Genomic DNA, 8,889 nt, shown 5'->3' with positions numbered 1-8,889 from the left:
TTGCACAAAAGTACAGAAGTGAAAAATTAAGTTCACTGCTTTATCAGAGGTGCCAAATTTACTGGCTGGCATGGACTGACTAGGTGGAAACTTTGGCCCATCAGTGTTTATTCTGATAAGTTATCTCCAGTTGTTGTAAAGTTCTCAGAAAATAGATGCCATTGCTGTTGCTTTCTGTACTTGTGAGAGGTGAGCTGCAGATAGGCCCTACTCATTAAACATCCACTCAGAATCTTCTTTATCAACAGGAAAATTCAGCTTTAAAGGAGGTGCCACTACTTGTGACTGGGGTTACTTTTCAGAAGCATGAAAATGAGTGAAATCCTTGTGTGCCACTTAAGCTGAGTGTGAGCCATATCCCAAAAATTAGGAAAAAAAATCTGTTGGTCTCAATAGGACTTGGATTGGGTCTATTGCAGTGGAAGAAACAAATCAACTACATTTATTTCTGCAAGAAGAGTAGTCAAAAAACTTGAATTCAAGTCAGTATAGCTTATTAAGAAATAGCTATACTTTAGGTGTTTCTGAACATATTGTAGAAGATGATGCAACTTTGTAGGTGGCTTGTTTATTGAATAAAATTTAGTGAAGGAAGGAAACTTGCACTGCTCCTCACAGAATTAATGGAATGTCCACAGAGTTTAACAGCACCTTTTGTGGAAGGCCAGTAGCAGAAAGACTGCATTCAGGCAAATCAGGCCACTCTAATGTGCCCTTGACCTCCCTTATGTAGCATTGTATATCAATTTATCTGCCTTGTCAAGGGAAGAGTAGAGGGAATACTGAGTGACAAGAATGAGTGATAAGAGTGGTTTCAAAAGTAGAGGGGGCATAATTTCAGAGAGGCTTTTCAGAGGCTAAAAATGAGATGGTGCACCTGAAATTTCAGAATTGAATGACTGAAGCAACTTCATGAAAGTTTTAAAGAAAATGAGAATGAAATGTATTGGTGAACATATATAAAATCTAAGAATGTGGGCTAGAATTTGCCCTTGGCTTAGAAGGTTATGCAGGGCAGCTAAAGAGGTTTCCTTATGCTCCTGAGCAGCTCTTTGCTTTGGCTGCTCTGAACTGGGAAGGCAATGAAGCGTCTGAGTGTATCACGCAGTGCCATGTTAACAGCTGGAAAAAAATGATAAAAGGATGGACAAATCCTACACGTCCAAACCAAGGTTAATGACTTAACTCTGTGAAAAGTTAACTAAGTACATTATGAAGTTAAGGGGCAAATCCTGCAGTCTTGCCCAGGAGGAGCAGTCAGCTCCACTCAAGGAAAAGACAGAACTTGACTTCCATCCTCCATCTGAAGCTTCCTCTTCAAAAGGCTTCTCTCACCTCTTCTTCTAGATCATTCAGGTCATTGTTGAGGTAGGAGTCCAGATCACAATCTGCATACTCTGGGAGAGTTTTGCCAGGGCAGTATGACATGGACTGGGAGGAGGTGGCATGTCAGGGATCTTTGCTTTGATCTTTTCTTAGGATACAGTCAAGCACATTTCTTCAACTTGCTTCAACCTGTAATCCCATGAAAATCCTTTACTCCGCTTCACAAGGAAGTAATTTTTCTTGTACAAAGACAGTTAATGCTACCATTGGAGGCCAACATTGCCTTTTGCAAATAGGCACTTGTGTGGAAATTAGGATAGGGTGAAAAGCATCAAGAGATCAGTTCCAAATGGTCTTGGTGCAGCTGCCAGGGTGGGAAGCCAACCTTCCACAAAAAGGAGAAAAATCCTGCTGTTCTTAAAGTGGGAAGATGCTCACTTTTAGGAACCCTTTCTCATTCTCTCTTGCTGCACAGCTCCTACACTCATTCTATACATATGTATATATTGATGATTCACTAGAGCTACTGTCAAAGACACATTTTCCCCTCAGATTCAGTACACCCAAATATGTAGTAAAATGCCTTCTCCAGTAGGAAAGTGGCTCATTCCTGCTGGAAGAAGGCAAGGTTACTGCTTTGCCATCCCTCCCACGTAAGGAGGCACAGACATGACTTTTCACGGCTCAGAAAAGCATTGTTTTGCTCCATGAGGAAGTGACCTGCCCCAGATCTGTAACACCTCACATTGCGATGACTTCTCGCCCACTCTTGAATTCAGCACTCCTTGTCATAGTGCTGGGAATAGAAAAGAGGTGAATTCAAGGTCTTTCCCTTCTGCATGGTAGAAAGAGGCTCTGTTCCTCCTGCTTGCTTTCACCCCAGGCAAGGCCTGTGGATGCCTTCCCTGCAGAAGGGCACAAGGAAGTATTTCAGAGCTCCTGTGTGCCATGCAGACAGGTCAGAAAAACCTGGCCTAAATGTGAAAAGACAGATTATAGTGAAGAAAAAACAACAACCCCACAAAAACTTGCACAGCTCCCAGAATTATGTTATTGAGGACGCTATTTGTCATCTGCTGTATAATAGAGCATACATTTTGAAACAGGCTGGCAATTCCATTTCATTCACTCTTCTCTTTCCTATTCCACAAGTGTCATTGAAGGTAAGCAGCAAAGTCACCCTCTTCATGAATTTCTCAAACTGAAATGCTCTCCTGAGGATTGTTATCCTGCTGCTATGTGATCTAGTCTGGAAGGCTGCATGTACCAAATTAGAGACAACTCTATGAATCAAAGCTGAGAGACTCGGTACTGAGATATATAATGAGCACAAGAGCACATGAGGCCCAGTCCTGCTCCCACAGAAATGAGCAGCAAGGGTCTGATTCTGATTCTGCTGATCCAGCTATAAATCAAGAGCAACTTCAATGAAGCTCACATGAGTAAAAAGTGAACAAGCAGTCTTTCAGCTGCTAAATTCCCAACATATCACGCACTGTATTTTGTACAAAACATTGTCCCAGCTTGACTTTGCCTGCATGGCCATCCTGGGACAAAATGGTGAGGATATATTCAAAGTGTGTCTTAAGAGAAAAGCAGTTATGATACAGCAGAGGAGTGGGTTAGCAGAGCCCATTGAGCCCCCACCAACTGCCCAGCTGAATTAAAAAGAAACAGGGAGACTCTGAGAGTTGAAACTAAGCAAGCGTACTTCTCTTCCCCTGCTGTACTGGCAGATCCTCTTAAGTCCTGAGCTGGAGCCAGGATTTGATGTCCAGATACCTATTAAGAGATTCCATAAAATGTTATGTGTTTATGAGCACTCTTTATTCAAGCAAAATTGACAGTGCTGCTGAAAATCCCTTTGTATTTTGAGACTTAAAACAACTGAGATCATCAAGCTAAGCCACAATATGTTGTATCAGCCAAAAGATTTTCACCAGGACTAGTTAGAATTGCAATGGCAAGGAAATTAGTTTCAGCAGAGCGTAACAGAGAAAGACTGATTATAGTGGCTTGGAGGGGAAAAAGATATAAATGGTATTTTTGTTAAGGCATGGTATTCATCAGAATGGCAAGGCTGAATCTTTGAGAAAGAAAATTGCCCATATTTACCAGAGGAATGTATGATTTTGTGATGTTCTTTGTAAACAGGATTGCACCAAAGCAGATCATCTCTACTGGAGAGAATAATTACATCTTATCACCTTTTTATCTTTTTAATGAGAATTGCCTGGCAAAGAACTGTACACTGGGTCACAACACTGCCCAAGAGGATTTGTGTTTGAGTAGTGACTGTGTATGTATTTGTAGCCTATTATTACTGGGCATTATATGGACCACTAAATGAAAAATGGTCCCTGTCCCAATTAACTTCTAAACCAATTACACAACTCCTTTTTTCTACAAGCTAAAAGATGGAGTAAGATGCAGACTTTTGTCTTGCTCCTGTGGCTTGTTTGTTTTTATTTCCCATCCCAGGCCTTTAGGGAGTGTGTTTCTGCTAAGTATTTCTGCAGCTGTTCAAAAGCAATCTTATTGCACAATACAGTATCTGAATAATTGTCTCGGGTGACTATTAAAGTCTACTGCTGCCCCATAAAACCACGAGGAGTAATCTTGCACCACAGCAGAAAATATCCAAGAGACTACCCTGTGGAGTGTCATTTCTGTTAGGAGAGAGCTACTGCAACTGAGTGGAGATTCAGGAAGGCAGAAAAAGCACGGGGACGGCTCTGGACCTTAAATTGTTTCTTTTCTTGCCGACTAAGCAAAGCTGCTGATTGTTAAATATTGAATTGTCTGTATTCATCCCCGGCCAGCTGAAGTCAATGGACAGACATAGAGGAGGACTTTAACCTGTTACACATGAAATGTTTGTCTTCTTTGCCTCTCTGTCTCTCCTTACAGCCTTTTATACCCTGCACTAAAGGAACCCCTTTAAAGCCTAATGTATGGTAATACAGTTTAATTGTTGGGCTGTTGGGGATAAAATGTGCTGGTTCCAAGTAATTTTGCTGACTCTAAACTTGGCTCTGTATAGAGAGCTGGAGGAGGGGAGATTGCTAATAAAAATAGCTGTGCTACCTGGGGAAGCTCTGCATACTGCAAAGGTACTGTAGGACTAGGCCCTATAATTGCAGTTAATTGATTTTTTAAAACAGTGATGTTTGCCTCACACTGACTACACAGCCTGCCTCTTAGCCCTTACATAGGAACAATTCACACACAGGGGTAAGTCCCAGACAAGCACTCTCCAGGCACTCTTTTCTAACTTAGCAAAATCTACTCACTTTGTGTTCATTACACAACTCCTTTCAATCTGTGAGTTGGACACAGCTGAGTGGTTGAAGGCAGAAATCTCCTGTCTTCCTTTCCTGCAGGATGAAAACAGACACCCCAAATCTGGGGGCCCTCTTTCTTCTCCCCACATCCTCTGATGTAAAATGTCCACTGAATCCCATGCATAGCCCATCAGATAGTGATACCTGCCTGTTGGAAGGATGAGTGGTTACTACTGATCAGTATTTTGCTTACACTGAACATTTAATTCTTTCAGATGGTTACTCCTCAAGAATAACCACCTGGGCATTAGTACCCCTCTTCTTCCCTGCTTTCAGCTCTCACAATCATCACCAAAATGCCAGGCAGGAGCTGCTCTATTAGCTAAACATGGTTCACATCCCATCAGTGATATATATATATATACACGCACATAAAGTGTTAAGAAACTCCAATTTTAGATGACTAATAATGTGCACTAGGACCATTTAGCCTACTGATATTCAACTGTGATATGAATCCAGTCAAGGTTAACAGACACCAAAGGTTCAGGCCATCCAAGCGTAGCATAGAACCCTCATGAGAAAACGAGCTTGCTTCAATCCACAGGGCCAAACTCTTTCACTGCCTTACATAAATACTTATATCTATACAAGTAGTACAATGCATGATCTGGGAGAGTTTCAAAAATCAACTTTATCACTTTACCAATTTATCTACAGACATACAGGGTCTGTCTGTTTACAGGTATTTCCAATAACTGTAAAGCTTTTGCTTGTTTACTTAGAGAAATATCTTGCCTGCAGAGATAAGTTGGCAACTTCTTGCTAGATACTTTTTTTCATCTCAGTAGCTCACTCAAGCCTTCTGTGTGCAGTTGGAGTGTCACTGTGGCAAGAAATCTTCCAGTCTGGTCTCCAGCTTTGTAATTTCCTTGTGTCTCTGGAGCAGAGAAGTAGTACAATAACAAGTAAAACCCACTGGACTCTTATATAAATGATCAAAACCTCGATGTCTTAAAAATCATTTTGCTCTCTACACTCTTGTCAGTCCAATCTGTGAAGTGAAATTTGAAAAGCATTCTGCTTTTATAGTGAATACTTTCTCCTTCTGCTACTTCAGTGTTATTTTAAAGGATCAGATTTTGTTCTGTGAGCTGTATGTAATAATGTTTAACAAATAACCCTCTCATTGGATTAGTTTAAAAGAAAAGTTACTATGGTGGCTGAAAACTCTGCTTTGTGGGCACATATCCACTCTCCCATGTCCTTTAATAACAATAATATCTTGCTTTCCTAATAAAAGCAACTGTACAGCTCAAATAGCATGACAAAAGCTGAGTGAAGCTTTCCCCTTCAGCACAGGGCTTTAAACACCTCGCCACACATGCATTACTGCCAGCTGCAAAGGTGGTTCTGTGCTGCAGACCTATTTTCAGAAGCAAGACTGCAAGATGTTGCAGTATTCTTGTGCAGTGAAAGAGGAATCAAGGCAAAATAAAGGTCCATTTATAGACCTACTAAAAAGGTTTTCCTATATGCCCACCAATCCCTTTCTGAGTTGTTCCTCAAGTGGGACACCAAGCTGGCAGGGCACAGGTTACAGATCATTTACTTGTGTTGGGGTTTTATGATTGCTCTGCACCTGACTTTTGATCTGGAAGACTGTAGCAGCTTTAGATGATAGCTTGATAATGACCAGTAAATGGGCTTTGTGGGGTCTCTGCATAATGTATAAATGAAGTATAACTGGGCAGATAACCAGCAGATATCACCACTCCTGTGCTTTCTGGAGTTTGTACCCTTTTCTCTCCCTGCTTGTTGGTCACCACCCACTGTGACTGGTCACTTCAATTGTTTCCTATTGTTTCTGTCTCACAAATAAGCATCTGGAATTCTGTAAAAATGGCAAATTCCAATACTGGGAACTGCTGTCCTCTAAACAGTGGCACGGATAAAAGAGACAGATGGATGGACACTGCTCTTTCGGTGTTAGAAGCTCAGCTGAAAGGCAACTTGTGCCAGAGAACCCTTCACTGAGCTATACCCAGCAGGAAGCATTCCCAATGGAACAACGATCCTTTCTTGCTGTTTTTGAAGCAGTTCCCTAGAGAAACCAGACAGCAGCTTGAGATCTTATGAAGAAGTGTGTGAATCACAGCGAAATTACATAGGTGTCAACATTTGATACAGTGAAAGTGCTTCCGAACCAGAAGCTGCAGGTTTTAATTGAGCAGCACAAAAAATGACTCTGGTCCGTCATACTAAACATTTTTGTAACACTTTTCTTGTGGTATTTAAACAGCATTTCAGATTTTAACTTAAAATATGGATTGAATCTTAGTGTTCATGATTTGTTTTACTCTGTAAAGCACTGGTTTATTTCATGAAGCAGGCATAATTTGCCAATTTTACTTGAAGGAACGCCTAATTTATATTACTAAGGGGATGTTGAACAAAAGCTTGAGGCGTGGTGAAAGTGTACTCTTGCTGCCTTCTTTGCCACTCTAATTATGGTGAATAAATGGAGCCAGAGAAGGAGACAGGACAGAACAAGTCTGATCAATACGTGCCTCTCTTTTGCCCTCCCTGCAGTTAAAAGAGAATGATTGCACTTATCTGGCCTTCTTGGGGAGTATCCATTCCTTGCTGGAGGTTAAATGAAAAACTCTTTTATTCCTACTTTTATGCTGACCCTAAACTTGTGTCCTGAGTCTACTGTCTCTGGCTACATGGATAGTTCTTCAAGTCGATGGGAAAATTGCCATGAAAAAGAGTTGCTCACACGAATGAGGTTTGCAAGATCAAACCCTTCATGATCGGTATAACCCTGGGCACTGGGCTGATACGGCAGCCCTGATTTACAAGAGTATTCCTATTAGCATCCAAGGGACAATTCACATGAGTAAGGACGGTGGGAATGGGCCCCTCAGGAGCAACTATCACCACAGTTATGCATCCAGCCTCACTTAGATCACAGCAGTTTTCAAACGTTCTACAGGCACTTTATGCTGCTACTGAACTTTGAGAAGAAAATAGACCTTGGGCACAAGTTCACTTCTGCTTTACAGACTATGGCTCCACTTTTTCTCTCTTCTTATTCTCTGCCCTCGAAGAGTCTTTGCTCTAAGGATCTGAACCTTTTAAGTGGATCAGGGTCTGCAAGAAATCTTGGCTTTTCTTGCTTCTTTCTTTTTCCCTTCTACCTTTCTTTTTTTCCCCCTTTTTTCCAGTCTTGCTTTTTAATTTTTAAAAAAATTCTCCTTTCCTTTTTCGTTTTCTCTATTTTTTTCTGATTTAATTTCCTTGTTTAATATTTTCTATTTTTATTTTTTATTCCCTTTTTTCTTTTATCTTTTCTTTTTCTCCTTTCTCTTATCTTCTGTTGCCTTCTCCTGCTCTTCTTAACTTTCTTTTTAAAGTCTTTTTCTCTCTTTTCTATTTTTTCCCTACCTTGCTTTTTTTAAAAAAAATTCTTTCTCTTTTCTCCTTCTTTCTTCTTTTTCTTCCCTTCCTGTCCTTCTCCCTTCCTCCTAATCTTCTTTCTCAGAATTAGGGGTATTCAAAGAAGGTAGGAAAAAATTAACAAGTTGTTTCCCTCAAAATTCAAAGACTGGGAGAATAGCAGCTTTCCCAGTTTCAGAAGTGCTTTTTTAAAGTCACATAAATCAATCTGAATTTCCAGAATCTGAAAAACTGGAATGTAAAATTCAAAGGAAAGCGTGGAAATTGTAGAATTTCTACATGCATTTATGCTTCTTTTTATATCTTACCTACAGCAAATGAAAAGCACCTTTTTTTCTGGCTTTCTGGTGTTTCCAGGTGTAGTTCTGAGAACTTGTATAAATCAATTACCAGCTTTTCCTCTCAAGTGTAATAATGTGTGTTTAGTTTAACTGTTAACTTAATAGGTTTACCTGCTTTTAAAACTGACTGCAGATAAGGATTAGAATGCCAAACAATCAAAAAGGCAGTACTAGAAGATAATTACAGTTTTATTTCAGTCACACCATGTGATTATGATATGTGTTATGTGTGGTAAAAAAAAAAAAAGGATGAAAATAAAATTCCTGGCTTGAACTAAGTCATGAGCTGCAGAAATGCTTCCATGTTTTTTGAAAAAAATCTGTTCCCTGGGATGGACCCATGCTCCTGTGAGTTTTTTGTTGACTTCAGCAGAAACACTATTTGCTGTGTTCTTAATGAGAACAAGGGTTGTTGAACCCAACTCCTACTAACATTTAAAAACAGTTCTGATACTACAGTTCTTGCTCAAATGGGT

This window comes from Corvus cornix, chromosome 1A, assembly GCF_000738735.6.
Source record: "Corvus cornix cornix isolate S_Up_H32 chromosome 1A, ASM73873v5, whole genome shotgun sequence".
In the NCBI taxonomy this organism is placed as follows: Eukaryota; Metazoa; Chordata; class Aves; order Passeriformes; family Corvidae; genus Corvus; species Corvus cornix.
The sequence above is the reverse complement of the archived record's forward strand: the minus strand, read 5'-3'. Positions refer to the sequence as shown.